Source organism: Typopeltis vanoorti, chromosome 19, assembly GCF_054136105.1.
Source record: "Typopeltis vanoorti isolate ZY-2024b chromosome 19, IOZ_Tvanoo_1.0, whole genome shotgun sequence".
In the NCBI taxonomy this organism is placed as follows: Eukaryota; Metazoa; Arthropoda; class Arachnida; order Uropygi; family Thelyphonidae; genus Typopeltis; species Typopeltis vanoorti.
Window position 1 is genome coordinate 83,600,707 of NC_143567.1, and position 16,503 is coordinate 83,617,209.

The window sequence follows — 16,503 nt, forward strand, 5'->3', positions numbered from 1 at the left end:
CTTTCCTGAAAATATAATTATCGCATTAAAAACCGACTTAAACAAATCCTTAAAATATTTTCCCTTGACAATAGTTTGCAGCAGTCTGGAATAAAATATTTCTCAATACATATAATTTTTTCTTAATTGCCGCAAGAAATATTCAAACTATTGTATATTAAAGACGGAGAATTCATAAATAATCTACAATGGTATGTCACCGGAAACACTGATGATATTATTCTGGATTCAAACTTTGACGCAGGTCAGTCTGTGAACTATTTTACAACAACAACAAAGTATTGACACAGGGAGGAACGAACGAACAATGAACTATTGTTTATATAGTTTTTAGTGTTTTATGTCAATCAGTGAATATTCTTTGTGCTTGCATCCATTTATACAAGATATGAAAACAAGGACACTTCAAGGTCATCAGAGATAAATGAACAACATTCAAATTATTGATAAAATACTAAACTATGGTAGAATATAAACACACATTTGCAGTTAAGTAGATTAGTGTTATCACAGAACTCAACACTGGTCAAAGTTCGATACGGAAATAATGAAATATTCCAAAGATTATATGAGGGAGACAAAGAAACTTGACTCCAGAAACAATTTTTCTTTAAAACTTGTAGAAAAAACTGGGTGTATACCCATGAATGTTTACAACTACTACTTTTCCACTGAATATGGATGTCTCGTGTGGAACCAATCAGCTCGTACGAGGACACCACCCTAAATGGAAGCTAGCGATATACGCTATAACCAAACGTGACCTGGATGAGCCATTGCTAATTGAATACGCCACACACACACACACACACACACACACACACACACACACACACACACACACACACACACACACACACACACACACACACACACACACACACACACACACACACACAAGTTTGTTGAAAAAAAAGTGGAAAATGTAGGTGTTGGGGTTAGTGGGTGGACAGTTTGAGTTCCATGTCAAGTAAAGGAAACACTGTTGATAAGATCAAAGATACAATTATACATTATTTATTATTTCGAAGGAGATAATCTGTTTTAGTACCTACGATCAGGGCTCCAGAAATACAACTCAACTTCATTAGTAAAAAAAAAAAAGCTGATTTCTGGCCAAATCTATGTCCCAGCATTCTCTATCAGAAATGGATGTCTTGTGAAACCTAAATGTTTCCACTTTGAAAGCTCCTCGCACGTCTTGTAGTAATCTAGAGTTACGAGTATTGTAATCATCCCAGGATATTTTTACATACATAACAAAATACAACTTATTTGTAGCTCAACTACCTGTCTTAGAAATCACTTCTCATGTTATAAACAAGCCTTATTCTCTATTGTTTTTAATCCTTTCATTCGCCTTCAGTTTTGTGTCATTTTTTACAAAAATAAAATAATAAAAAAATAAAATAAAATTCAGGAACACAACATGAAAGTATCAGTCGCTCTGCAAACAGGCTCTCTTTTCACGATATTTCATTTACATGATCGATCTCCAACACATCTTTGCAAAAAATAATTATATTTTTAATAATAATATTTAAAATGTTTTTCCACATGTAAAATGTTCAAATATTTAATTGCATAAAGAAAATTTATGTTGTAAATAAATGAAATAAGCGTACACTAATACTATTTTGCAATTTTATAAAAATTAAAAGTTAAAGAGGGCGTAGAAAAACTAATAAAATTGGCGATTTTATAATCACCAATTGTTAAAATTGGTGAAGAGACGGCTAACAAGTGCCGCCATCTCGGTCCTTAATCCTAACACAATATATTTTAATGTCTGAAATTGGCGATTTTTTTAACAGTTCGATGTGAAACAAATGTTATTATAACTGTAAGAACAAAGTGTAATCATCACATCAAATGTTTGAGAATTCTTGATTATTTCTAAATTACATAGCCAGTTTCTGGTAAGGTTAATATCAGATCAGATGGTGAGAGATAAATAGCTCCGCCTGTTGTCATGGATTGGATTTACTTTACCTTCAGCAGCGAAGAGCATATCTTCGTGCAAACTAACTTTTCGAGTCTGTGTGTTGTGGATGGGTGTGTGTGTGTGGGGGGGGGGGGAAACAGTCCACGAAGGAATAAAACTTCTTTGATAACTTGATAGGGAATCGGTGATATTTGTTAAAAAATGAAAAAAAAAACTGTAAACTATGCGAATAAAATAAAGTAATATAATTTAAGTATATTTAATGACATTGAAAACGCATTCGCTACTTGTCTCTAATAGCTTGCCACTGGTGAGCGAGTGAGTGAGGGAATTTCTGGAGCCCTGCCTACAATACTTATTACATTGTAATTAAAATAAAATAAAATAAAGAGCCTGTGTAGCTCAGTGAAAGTGGCATTTTCTCTCCTGAGCGCTAGGCCACCCAAAGAAAGAACGTCGTGAGTTCGATTCTAGTCGCTGACTAAAGAACTCTTTCTAAGCATTTTTATATCGGTTCCAGAGTTAATCGATCTCTGTCAAGCACAAGCAGGTTTTTTCCCGAAATCTCGGGATTTTCATCCCATAAACTCAAGAAAATTGATCGTAGAACCCATTTTATTTCAGACATTAAAATATATTGTGTTAGGATTAAGGACCACGAGTTGGCGGCACTTGTTAGCCGTCTCTTCACCAATTTTAACAATTGGTGATTATAAAATCGCCAATTTTATTAGTTTTTCTTCTCTGTTTATTAGTCTCTTCACTGGATGCTGCTTAAAATTAGTGCTAATCTTGAACCAGCCAATCTCTGATTGGCTAACAAGTGAGATTGAAGTGCTCACTCTGCCTTCAAAAGTTAGATAGAGCTAAAACAGTCTCGCCTACTCCCTGTACGAGAATAAAACGCGTTAGCTAGCTGATATTTTATTTTTTATTTTGATAAAATAAAATCAAATAATATTAATATGATATAATACAATATATAAAATAATAGGTCTCTAGAAAGAACAACTTTTTCATATAATTTTAATATTTCTTTTGTTTTAATATAATCATATAATATAATTAATGTGTAGTAATATATAATAGATATTTGATTATAATAAAATTATTATAATCAAATAATAAATGTGCTATGAAATCTAACACAATCGTAGTGCTGACAACTACTTGCCACAGTTTTTTATTTATTTATTTATTTATTTATTTATTTATTTATTTATTATGGCTATTGACCAGTTGCGGCTCGTGGCTTGAAATCGTGTAGGTGCTGCATCTTTCAAAATATACATACACACTGTAAGTACAGTACAGTGTATACCTGTTTGGATAAAATATCAAAATTATGGTAAAAATTTAAAAAAAAAAAAAATTAAACATGAAAAATATTGTTCATTATCGATAAAATTATACAGTTTAGTATAATTCAAAATTACTTAAAAATAAAATCTATTATCATAACGTCAATAATGTTCTAAAATAAAAATTATAACAAATCTTATGTCTTTAATTGTAATGTCCAAATATTTAAAGAGATTGAGTAAATAAGCACTAAGAACTAAATATTTAAAGAGATGGAGTAAACGATAAACACTAAGAAAAAAGTGAAAAATGTAGGTGTTGGGGTTAGTGGGTGGACAGTTTGAGTTCCATGTCAAGTAAAGAAAACACTATTGATAAGATCAAAGACACAATCATACATTATTTATTATTTCGAAGGAGATAATCTGTTTTAGTACCTACGATCAGGGCTCCAGAAATACAACTCAACTCCATTAGCAAAAAAAAAAAAAAGCTGATTTCTGACCAAATCTATGTCCCAGCATTCTTTATCAGAAATACATTAATTTACCCTACTACTGGCTCAAACTGCATATAAACAGCAGTGAAACTGCGCGACGGACAGTGCCGCATTACGCTAATAGCTCGTATCTCACTATGACGTGCATATGCTTGCGCGCGTAGCAATATGACACTGTGGTAAACACAGTGCTGCTAGCGTCCTTCGTCCTCCTAAGTTTTACAAGAAGGATTATTATTATTATTTTTTTATACAAAATAAGAGAATTGTATAGGATTGTTGATGATAAAATTAAATATTACAAACAAATATAAATAAATTAATAAATATATTTATATATCGAGAAAAATTGGAGATGCTGCAGTTCCTATGTACGTGCCACCCCTGCTATTGACTATAGGTTGTAATTATAGAGTGATTAGTACCACTAATCGGCTGATGATTTTTTCTATTAATTTTTGAAAATAGAACCTTTTCAAGCTACTGTAGGCCTCCAATAAGTGGGACGGTAGTCTCATACCAGGCGATGAATTTCATCTTCCACCTAAAGACAATCAAACATCCATGCGTGCGGCAGGATTTTAACCAACAGCCTGTTGGTTGGAAAGATATAACTCCAACCGCTCGGCATGTTGGACCAGCACATTCAATATCTTTCCCTATTTGCCTTTTCAAGGATAATAAGAGAAATAAAAGAAAAAGTATCCAGAAGGATATGATGACGATGATATCTTTAATTTTTGTCATGAAATTTTTGTTTAATAATAAAATTTATTAAAAAGCGAAAAGTATTTTAATTATTTTGTAAAATAAATGAAATTAAATTTTTCTTTATTAAATATAACTGAATATGAATTAAATATAGAATCCAGGAGATATTTGCACACCTATTTATTATTTATATAACTATAAATGTTAATCATATTATTATATTAGCATAATTCGTTAAGATATTTAAATCTTATTCGTTAAGACTTTTAAATCTTATGTTACCGTCTCTTACCATTTTGAAGTTCTGTGCTGAAACTTGACAATTCCAATGTTCACATTGAAGTTCAAAAAACATTAATCAGTGTCACTGGAAAAATATTTCATCTCCATTTTCTTTCAGGAGCAAACCTGATAAATCTGTGAATTCTGCTAACTACATGACCTTGAAGTAGATAAATGGATCTCATTTTACTTATCTCTGAACGGAAAGGAGTGTGTGTGTGGGGGGAGGTTGTGATTTACAATTCCTAATATCGTTGAAACTACTTAATCAACAGCAACTCTTTGCTGTAATTCGCCCTGTCTCTTTGAAACGAATAGCTGGTTCTATTTATCACCTGCTTCACAGCATCGTAAGATGCAACTCACCAGACGAGACGCAGATGTTTCTTAAGTGGATACAGCGTTTTGTTCTTAGTAGTTTTGGTACGTTACTGTTCCCTTGTGGGCGGTTGAATGCACTTCTGCACCTCAGTCTCCTTAATGCAATCCAAGATGAATCCACCAGAGTAAAGCATTCTCAACGACCTTATTTCATGTATTGAGTAAATTGTAAAAGAACTAATATCCAGTTACTGGTTTTATCTTTACTTATTTAAATCTAAACAGTAGCATTTTAAAATATTTAAACTACTTTATAATTCATCAGATATAGACATCTAAACGTGTTATTAAATAACTGTTCAAAAAAAACTGTACTTCGCTTTTTCTGCCGTCTACAAGAATACAATCTCGACATTGAAATGAGTGACTACCATATTGACTCAGTTTACTATATAATTAGAACAACCGGTATTACATATACACGTAGCATTATAGCTGTCTAATACTATCGAGCTGCACTACGGAATGATATTATATTATGTTAATAGTATACTGATTAGCAAATATATATATATATATAGTTAGAAATTTATCATACTTGTACTTATTAAGTGGTCTCGAACCACAAAATCTAGAAAGCGAAATATTTATTCTAGTATTATATATATATATATATATATATATATATAAAGTTTATTCCAGGAGATATATATATATATATATATATTTATAATACTAGAATAAATATTTCGCTTTCTAGATTTTGTGGTTCGAGACCACTTATATATATATATATATATATATATATATATATATATATATATATATATATATATATATATATATATATATATATATATATACAGTATATATATATCTCCTGGAATAAACTTTATATATATATATAAAGTTTATTCCAGGAGATATATATTTTTGAAAATTCTAGAATATATATATATATATATATATATATATATATATAAAGTTTATTCCAGGAGATATATTCCAGGAGATATATATTTTTGAAAATTCTAGAATATATATATATATATATATATATATATATATATATATCCTGGAATAAACTTTATATATATATCCTGGAATAAACTTTATACATATATATAAATATAAAGTTTATTCCAGGAGATATATATTTTTGAAAATTCTAGAATATAAAAATTTTATTCCAGGAGATAAACATGAGACTTCTAGATTCTAGGTAAAAATTAACGCTTACAGCAGATACACTATTATAAAACGTATATATAAAAAATAACGGTATAAGAAATGCGGTTCAAATAATTAATAGTTTTCTAAAGTAATTTACTTTTTTATTATATAATTCTCAAAACAAAATGTTTTTCAATTTTTTTCTATATAAAATAAATTGCTCAATTCTATTGTATGAATTAAAGATTATGTTACTTTACTTTTTTTACAAGTGTAGTATCTTACTCTTAGTAAATGCTTATATTTGAGTTTTCTTTAAACATCATGAAAATTTATATTAGTACAGAAAAAAGGATTTTCTGTACTAATTTAAAACTCACTGGATTAATAACTGTAACTTCAGATTTCCACAAAAACGTTTTGATTAATTTAGGTTGCAGGCTTCATTGTTTTCTTATAGTAAAAACGATTACAGAGCCCTCTATTTAATCTCTCTCTCATTTAATGAATTATATAATACAGCAGTAATAGTTATTTTCATGTTTCGGCTTCAGTAAAGTTTATTTCAAAAGGAAATTTACTAAGTAGCGACTTCAAATCAAGTCGCTACTAATACGTCAAATCAAACCAAGAAAGGAACCGCAGGCAAGTCTGCGAATATCATTACACACAAAAAGATCCCTTATTTGTATTTCTTCAATTCCCGAGTTTCATGATCAATCTGTTGTAGATAGAGCCATTTCGGTTAGTAAATCCTTTTCCAGAGGTCGTATACATTTTCTGATAGGAAAATTTGTGTTCCGAGTTTTCTTTGCAGTATAGGAATTTATTTTATGGTAACATGCATGCAAACGTTCGTTGTGATTGGAAGAATAAATATTTCTACTCTATCATCTTCCCTCTGTACGTTACATAACTTCCTCTGTACCCATATCGTATATTTTTGAAACTATTTAAATATTCTGTTTATCTAGTTTTTATACTGAAGCTACAGTTTGGACATGTAATATCAGGGAACAAACTTTAATACAGGTTTGAATTATAAAATGCTAAGAAAATTCAGTGCACTAGTAAATTTCGTATATTTTTATTCAGAGAAATAAAAAATGAATTTTATGTGCAGATATTTGCACATAACAGTTATTAGTGAATTATTAAGATATTATATATATATATATATATATATATATATATATATATATATATATATATATATATATATATATATATATATATATATATATATATATATATATATATATATATATATATATATATATATATATAATTTCATCGAAATTATATATAATTAATTTCAACAGATCAAGTGGCACAGCAACACCGACTGCTGTGCACAGACTTTAAAATAAGATCGAAGATAAGAACCTCTGGAAGCCATGGGATGAAGACAATTAAGTGGTTTCACTTAAAAGAAGAGAGTGTGAGGAATCGTTTTAGGGAGATGGTGTTAGAGAGGATTTCGGATGGACTGGAAAGTGTACAGGATTGGTGGAAACATAATTCAAAAGTAATCCTGAGCTGTACAATCGAGGTGCTTGGTGAGACATCTGGAAAGATTAGAGAGCAGAAGGAGGGCTGGTGGTGGAATAATAATGTACAAGTGGTAGTGACAGCTAAGAAGAAGGCAAAGCAGAAGTGGGATGAGTCAAGAGTGGAAGAGGACAGAGAGGTGTACAGAGAGAGAAAGCAAGAAGCCAAGAGAGTTGTGGCACAGGCGAAAGCCATGGCATATCAAGATCTGTATGATCAATTAGAAACAAAAGAAGGACAGAGAAAAATTAGAGAAAACTTAATAAATATTAATGAGTTTCTATTTTTGCTATCCCGGTAAGGATCCTCTCTCCTTACTTGCCAACCACGATTACTTATATGCAATTTTAAAAATAAATTCACTTAGCAAGAAAGTATATGGCAACTCATAGATGGTGTTATAATTTTTATCCGGGTAAAGTACATTTTTGCAACCAAAGAAATATATACTACCGTATTTATTCGATTATAAGTGGCACTTTTTTTTTATCCAAAATTGAAGTTAAAAAATTGTGGTGTGAGATATATTCGGGGATTTTCGGAAACTAAAGTTTTCAGGAAAAAAAACTGAAAATGGATATGACTTACCAAGAATCTCCTATTCGCTATCGCTACTTACTGCCTCGAGAGAGGTTTTCTGCGTGCATCGTCAAAACCATCTACCTAAATAGCATCATCTTCTCTTCTCCCATCCAGGGCATTAGAGATGCTGATTTTTACAAAAAAAAAAAAAAAACTTTTGGCAATTATTTCTGGCGAAATCATTTCCCACACTCTCAAAATCCAGTTCTATTTAACAGTTCTAATGATGGTCTCTATGAAGCCGTGTATGTGATTTTTGCGGTATTAGCAAAAGATCACGCGACTCAACAACAAAGGTAAGCCGACAATTGTTGAGTGGAAATACTGATTCTCCTGAAATGAATTCCAAACTATCTGAAACTGCCATAACCACCTTTGTTTTAACATGTTCATGTTGGGGTGGTGTTTCGACCGTTTATCCTTCTGACGGAACTTCTCATTACCATTTGTGTACCGTTTTGGCATCGCGTGGGCAGACTCAACTGACAAAGTTTCAACTCTTTGGTTGAATTTTATTGCTGCTTGTTTGCGTGCGGCTTCAGCGTCGGGCTGGCTGGGGGACTCACATGCACATTATACGGCAGTTTAGTTTCAATTCTATGGTAGAATTTTATTTGAAGTTAGCCTTTGTGATCTGTCATAATGACATCGAAAATTTCAAATGTAATAAAACAAATTTCATGTAACTGAAAAATTGGACAATAGTTTTAGTTAGATACTGTGTTTCCGGTGCAACACATGGTTTTGTTTGAGTCTATACAGTTTAGTTTCTGTGGGACGGGACATGTTAGTTCATTCAAGTTGTCTCTAATTGCACTATTTGTTGATAAATATATTATACAGACTGCAAATGTCTCTGTACCTTATTCAAGGATACAATAAAACCACTTGTTTTTCTTGTGTCTCTGCAGTATGGCTGTTGGGGCGGGAGTGTTGTTTACCGCGACTAGCGAGTTGCTATCGTCCCGACGTGAACGGGTTAAACTTTTTTTGTGTGGGAGGTACATGCGAAAGTTTTTAATTTCTTTTTTCATAAAGTAAAATCAAGGGTGCGAGTTATACGTGAAGGTTATATTTCCGTAAATACGGTACTACAGAACGAATCGGGGTTCTTTTCAAAAATACGAGGTTATTTTTAAAAATAATATTTTCACTCCTTTTTTATTCTTATAATCGAAAACTAAATTACACAGCATTTCTTCATGATAGAAGACAAGTTGTTCCGTCTGTAAATGAACTAAATGTTCATTTCCTAAGCCTTTCTTTACTATATCTTTGAAAAAGTGTTTGAATGAGTTTGAAAAGTGCTACGGATACATCGAGGTATCTCAATGTATCCCCAGTGTTCGAAGAATAAATAGATTGGGAGTGACATGGATGTGTAGCCTTATTAAGCAAGAGATCCACAAGAAGAAGATGATGTGGAAATAGTATCGTGAGAATAAGAGTGAGAGGAGTTATGAAATATATAAAGCTCATGCCAGAAAAGTAACGAGTATTGTGAGAAAAGCTAAAACGGAGTACGAAAAGAAATTGGCCATGCAAGCTAAAATCAATCCAAAAATGTTTTATCGTTATGCCGCAAGCAAAAGAATGAATGTGGAAGAATAACTTTATTGAATGCAGATGGTACACGAGTGTCGGAAGCTAACGAGATTGTTCAGTTAATGAGTGCTCACTTTGCTAAGATATATCAACCAGGTGTATGTAGTATGGTGCACAGTACTACTGCTACGTTGGACGAAGAGTTAGAAGTTCATGAAAATGAGGTTGAAGAGCTCTTGCATAACCTGGATAAGAATTTGTCAATAGGAACAGATGAAATATCTGCCTGTTTGTTAAAGGAATGTTCAGTTGAATTGGCTAGGTCTTTCACACATTTGTATAACTTGAGTCTTAGCTCAGGAATGATACCGCAGGAATGGAAGGAATGTAATATAGTTCCATTGCACAAGAGTGGTGCAAAAAAACTGATGTGTCTAACTACCGACCTATTAATATCTCTGGTGTGGTAGTGAAGATTTTAGAGAAGTTGGTAAGAACTCGCATACTGAAATAGGTAGACAATCATTCTATACTGTGCAGGGAACAGCATGGGTTTACTAAAGGAAGGTCATGTTTTAGTAATTTGCTCATATTTTATAACAATGTTACGGCCGAGTTGGATAAAGGGAATGGATACACTATGATAATGTTGGATTTTTTTTTAAGGCATTTGATAGGATACCACGCGATAGGCTGTTGCGTAAACTGGAGAATATGGGATTGGAACATAATCTATTGACTTCGATCAGGGGCACGCGGGCAATATGTGCAATGTGGGCGACGCACACAGGCGCCAGGATAGTAAAGGCGCCAAAGATTTCAGGCGAGAAGGAAATACTTAAAAAAATATATTATTCATTAATTATATCAAAATAAATTACATTTTTGTTTAAATTTCAATTATATTTTATAAATTTGTCTTAAAAAAATTATTTATAATCACTTATTTGTTATTATTCCTTAAGATCATATTTTATTCTGATCCTAGTTCTAACAAGTAGATTAGCGTAAACAAGTAAAAAGTTGAACTTGCGTGAGTTCACTGTCTACAGGATGACGCGCGTTTGAATTTATATAATCTTCTTCACACTCGCATTTGCTCTAAATATATATAAGGAAATCTGCTGCAGTTTTTTATTTTTATTCTATATTCTGCTGTTATCAGCAGAACATAGCCAACATCTTGTAATGTACCTGAATCGTCATGAAAAAAATTTAAATCATTTGAACAATTACAAAAAATGGACAGAATTAATTACATCCTTAAAAAATAAACCTTGTATTGATCATTTGCAACAAACAGTTTTAGATAATGAAAGGAAATGTTGGTATGAAGTTATAAAAAGAATAATTTTTGTACTACAGTTTTCTGGCAAACAAAATCTAGCTCTTCGTGGTAAAAGTAATAAACTTTACGATCGCAACAACAGCAATTTTTTAAAATGCATTGAGATCTTAGAAAAGTTTGATCCTTTTATATCGGAACACACGCGACGTGTAGCTAATGATTACTGACTTTAAAAATATGCCCTCCTATTTAGGAGATAAAATTCAAAATGAAATACTCACTTTATTGGCATCAAATATTAAAAATAACGTTTTTATAAAGTGTTTTTTTTATTGGGGGGAGGGGTACAGGGGCGTCAACTAAAGTTTTGCACAAAGGCGCCGGACACTACTGGCGTGCCCCTAAGGGGGATGGTTGACAGACATCAAAAAGTGGTATACAGTGGTCAGTGGGTATGAATCTGCCAGATTTAAGGTAACCAGTGGTGTACCTCAAGGGGTTCAGTTCTTTGGCCAATATTGTTCCATCTATACATTAATGACATCAAACAGGGTCTGTCATCAGATGTGCAATTGTTTGCTGATGATGCGAAGATAGGCAGGACAATCAGGGATGCTACTGATATTCAGCAATTACAAAGTGATTTGAATAGACTGGAAATCTGGGCAAACGAAAATGTCTGTCAGTTTAATGTTAGTAAGTGTAAAGGTATGCACTTTGCCGTGATTAGAGTTCCAGCGGCATATTATATTAGTGGGGTTATGCTACAAGAACCTGATGAGGCAGGGGATCTTGGTGATAGATAAGAATTTAAAGTTCAAAGGTCACATAGCAAAAGTTGCAAATACAACTCAGAGAATAATTGCTATGTTGAAGCGAATCTTGACATGCAAGGATAAGGAAGTAATTTTGACTCTTTATAAGGCTTTGATAAGACCACACTTGGATTACTGTGCGCAGATTTGGTCTCCCGGGTTCCAAAGGGGATAAAGAAGCTGTGGAAAGGGTGCAAAGAAGAGTTACAAAGATTATATCCGGATTATGGGATTTAGATTATTAGGACAGACTGCCAGTATGTGGATTGCAGACTCTGGTTAACAGGAGGAAGAGGGGTGATATGATAGAGGTCTATAAACTTTTGAATGGGTGTTATAGCATTTCGAATGATGAAATTTTTCGTTATATGGAAGGCGGAGAGAGAACACAGGGACATCCATGGAAGTTAAGGTTGTTCACAGTCAAGAAAGGGGTAAGAGCCAGGTTTTTCTCCCAGAGAGCAGTGAGTGAGTGGAATAATTTACACATAGGGGGTAGTGAGTGCATCTAGTAATAATAATAATAATATATTTTTAATAGTAATAGTAATTTATTGATTGCTAAAATATTTACACATACAATAGACATCTTGAGTGACATTGAAACTTATAATTTTACAGAATTCAGCTCTAAGTGCTGCATTTTCTACATTGATTTCAACTAAAATTTTTAATAGTATTTTTTTGCCTCTATATTATGTATTTACAACACATGTTCTTCTAATGTTAACAATGAAGATTATTCAGAATTTTTTGTATAATACTTTTTTTGTTTATATAATTTTTTAATTATAAGAATAATTTATTACATTATTTTTTCATGTTACATAAGAGTATTATATGAATGATATTATCACATAATAATTAGTATCTTCTTCGTTGTTGTATACTTTACTAACTGTTTTATTACATAATCTGCTTCTTTGGTTATAAGGATTACGTATGGTTGAGTGAGGCGAGTTAATCCTACCTACTTCGAAGGTTGGGTTAGCTTTTGTGAAGAGAGTGGGATTTAGGCTTCACTATTTATGTTGTTGTTGCTACTGTTTATGTATAGGATGCAGGCATTGGATGCTAGTGATTTGTGATGCGTATATTTGTGTTAATGGTATCTTAACTTTGTTGGTATATTTTCCAGAGTTCGTTTTTTAATTTTCTGTAGTTATTTATCTACGTGTTTTAAATTTCTTGGTAGGTTGTTGAGTTGCGTGGGTATCTGATGTGATCTCACAAAAGAACCGTATGAATTGTTGAAGGGGGTAGGGATGTAGAGAGTTGTTGTAGGTCGTGTTATACGATATGTGTCTCTGTTGTTTCGATAGGTGATGTTGAAGTAATTCCTTGTTAATGTCATGTAGTGTTTCAGGTTTTTAATGCTCAGAATTCTCTGCATCGCTATGTGCTTGTCCGATATAGGTTGTTGCGTGTAAGGTGTCCAGATCACTGTTGACACGCAACAACCTATATCAGACAAGCACATAGCGATACGCAACTTTCCTGAGTAATGTTCCTAATTTTGTTAGGTGGCTGTTTGATATGTTTGCATAGACTGTTATTCCGTATCTGAGTAGGGATTCGCAGATACCGTGATATAGGAGTTTTTTTTTTTTATGTTGGATGGAATAACAGATGGAATATTAGAGTTTTGCTGCGATGATCCGGAGTTTGGTGTGTAGGTATTCTATGTGTTTTGTCCATTTAAGGTGGGAATCTATATAGAGACCGAGGTATTTTGCATGTGTTACAGGTTTGTAGCACATAATAATAATAATAATAATAATAATAATAATAATAATAATAATAATAATAATAATATATGTAATTATACCGTAAAATTAAGCAAGGTAGTACATTTCCATAATATCACTTATAATGTAAAGAGTATCTTGGAATGGCTTAACATGAATATTATTACAACATAGAAGAGTTGTAATAGCATTCATATTATGTCACAATAGGTAATTATAAAGAAAAAATAATACAACATGGAAATATTACATTAAGCCAGATGCATTTTTAGATGAGCACAAATGAATGTGGGAAGAGAGTTGGGTTGAATTGCTTGCAATTAATTTCAAGACAGGTTTAGGGTTGAGTTAACGTTTCCTGATCAGTGTGGTCGTTTAACAGAAGGTGGTGCATCAAAAGGAGGCTAGAGGCATGTAAGCAACGTCTACTACCTGCATTTGTCAATAAGCAGTAGAAATCGCAAGGAATAAGTTGGTTTCGGGATGTAGTTTTGAGTTTGGTTCCCTCTGAATGCTCATTTTTTTTATTTCAAAAGCAAAAAAAAAAAAAAAAATCGACACCTTATTATTATTATTTGGAATTACGTAGAAGCAACGAGGTTATGAATCCAGTGTATTATGCCAGTAAATTGATCCTGTTTACTGCTGTCCGACCACAGATGCGAGACACTTCAATACTTCTGCGCATGTCAGAAGAAGGCGAATTCATTCGATAATAGGATTAAATGAAAATTCTAGTTTTTAAAGCGGTAACTATTTTGCTTGTACAACAGTTGGAAAATTTAACGTATAAAGCACGTGATTTCGCATGTTGGTGACGAATCCCTACATCGTCTTGTTCCTTTCTCCCCTTCAACATGAACTTACTCTTCTTGGCAATCTCCCAGCTAGGGATCTGACATTTGTGGTCAGACAGTAGCAGGTTCGTCTGTATTAGAAGGATAAAAAGTATGAGTTTCATGTGGAGGGGGGGACACATAAACCTCCGTATGAGACTGGCTAACTCATCTTCAGCTAAAAAAAACCGTTATAAAGGTTGTTACAAATATGGGGATAAAAAGGATTAAAAAAAAAAGCTGCTTATCCAGAACAAATTGATGTCGCCGATATTGTACTAATGTGATTATAAAATACAAAATGACTTGAACTCATTTAAAATGACTCAATTAATAAATTCACTAAATAATTTATAATTAAAATGAATTTAAAATATGTGCTATCATTTTTTATTTTTATTTATTTTTTTACCAAAACAAACATAAACAAGCGAAAAAAGATGATTATAACTTAATGAATAGTTACTCGAGCTAAACTTGATATTAGTTAAGCGTACTGATGGAATAGTAGCACATCAGCACCCCATTAATTTTCATTAGGCACAGCTTAAAAAAAAAAAAAAAAAAAAAAAACTTTCTCGGTGTCTAATTAAAAAAAAAAAAAGTTCCTTCGCACACAAAAAAAACCTAGGTTATCACTTTGTCGGGACATTTAGAAAGAAAAATAAAACCTTGTGAGATTGTTAGAAAGAGGTTTTCCCTTACAGACAGACTACTCCAATCTTTAGCGAAATAAAATCGCTTGTGCCAATGATCCATTCAAGTTTACAATTGCCATTGCAGTGAGATTTCTTCGGTTGAGAGGAGACATCAGATATATTGCAGTTTTTTATTGCGCATGATTAAAGAAAAAAAAAAAAGATTTAAGAAAGATTCCAAACTCAATCAAATTCAATTTTTTTTTTCGCTCGGTGTAGGAGAGAAAATGAGGTAATACAGTTGGAATTAGCCCGACTAGAAGAAAATCCAATTTAGTAAAGAAAATAGTGGATTACAAAGAGAGAGAAAAGAACCCTATCATGCAGACGAAGAATGATTACTACGCCCTCTTTTATTCGAATGTGTATTTCATGTGCTTAATTTCTCAAATGTGATTTTCTTTAGTATGCAGATGGCAGTGTTGTCCTACTTAAATTTCTTTAATTTTCTTTTTCTTTTTAGATAGAAGATTTATTAATCATACCGTGGCAAATACTAAACAAAAACTAAGCCTCGAATTCAGGAAATTGATATTGATTTACTTTTTTTTTCTTTCTTTTTTTTTTCCTTCCCTACTTCGTGAGTAATGCGATTATTTTTAAGTCTTACAGTTCTTTACATCGTAAATTTCTATTTTAAGTAGATTATTTTTCAATTATTTCGGTGAGCAATCAATGTTTCACGCTTGTGAAATAAAAAAAAAAAAAAAAGTGCGACTGCAACGAATCGCTAGTTTCTAGATGGATACTGCTTATCAAAAGAATAATTACAACGCCTTTACTTGAATATTATTTATCAAGTTATAACTTCACGCCCGAATGAGAAAAAGTCACAGAATGGTGACTTTATGACTGACATAACTAATCGAGATTGTTCGACTGACATAGCTAATCAAGAACAAGTAAGATTGTTCGACTGACATAGCTAATCAAGAACAAGTAAGATTGTTCGACTGACATAACTAATCGAGAACAGTTAGGATTGTTTCGACTGACATAACTAATCGAGAACAATTAGGATTGTTCTCGATTAGATATACCTGTCGAACAATCCTACTTGTTCTCGATTACTTATAGTTATAAGTAGGATTGTTCGACTGACATAACTAATCGAGAACTATTCTGTTTGATAAGCAGATGTTTTATCGTACTTTCGAGATGCCATAATTTAATACATTTATAAGAAAAATTAGATTTTTTTTTTAAT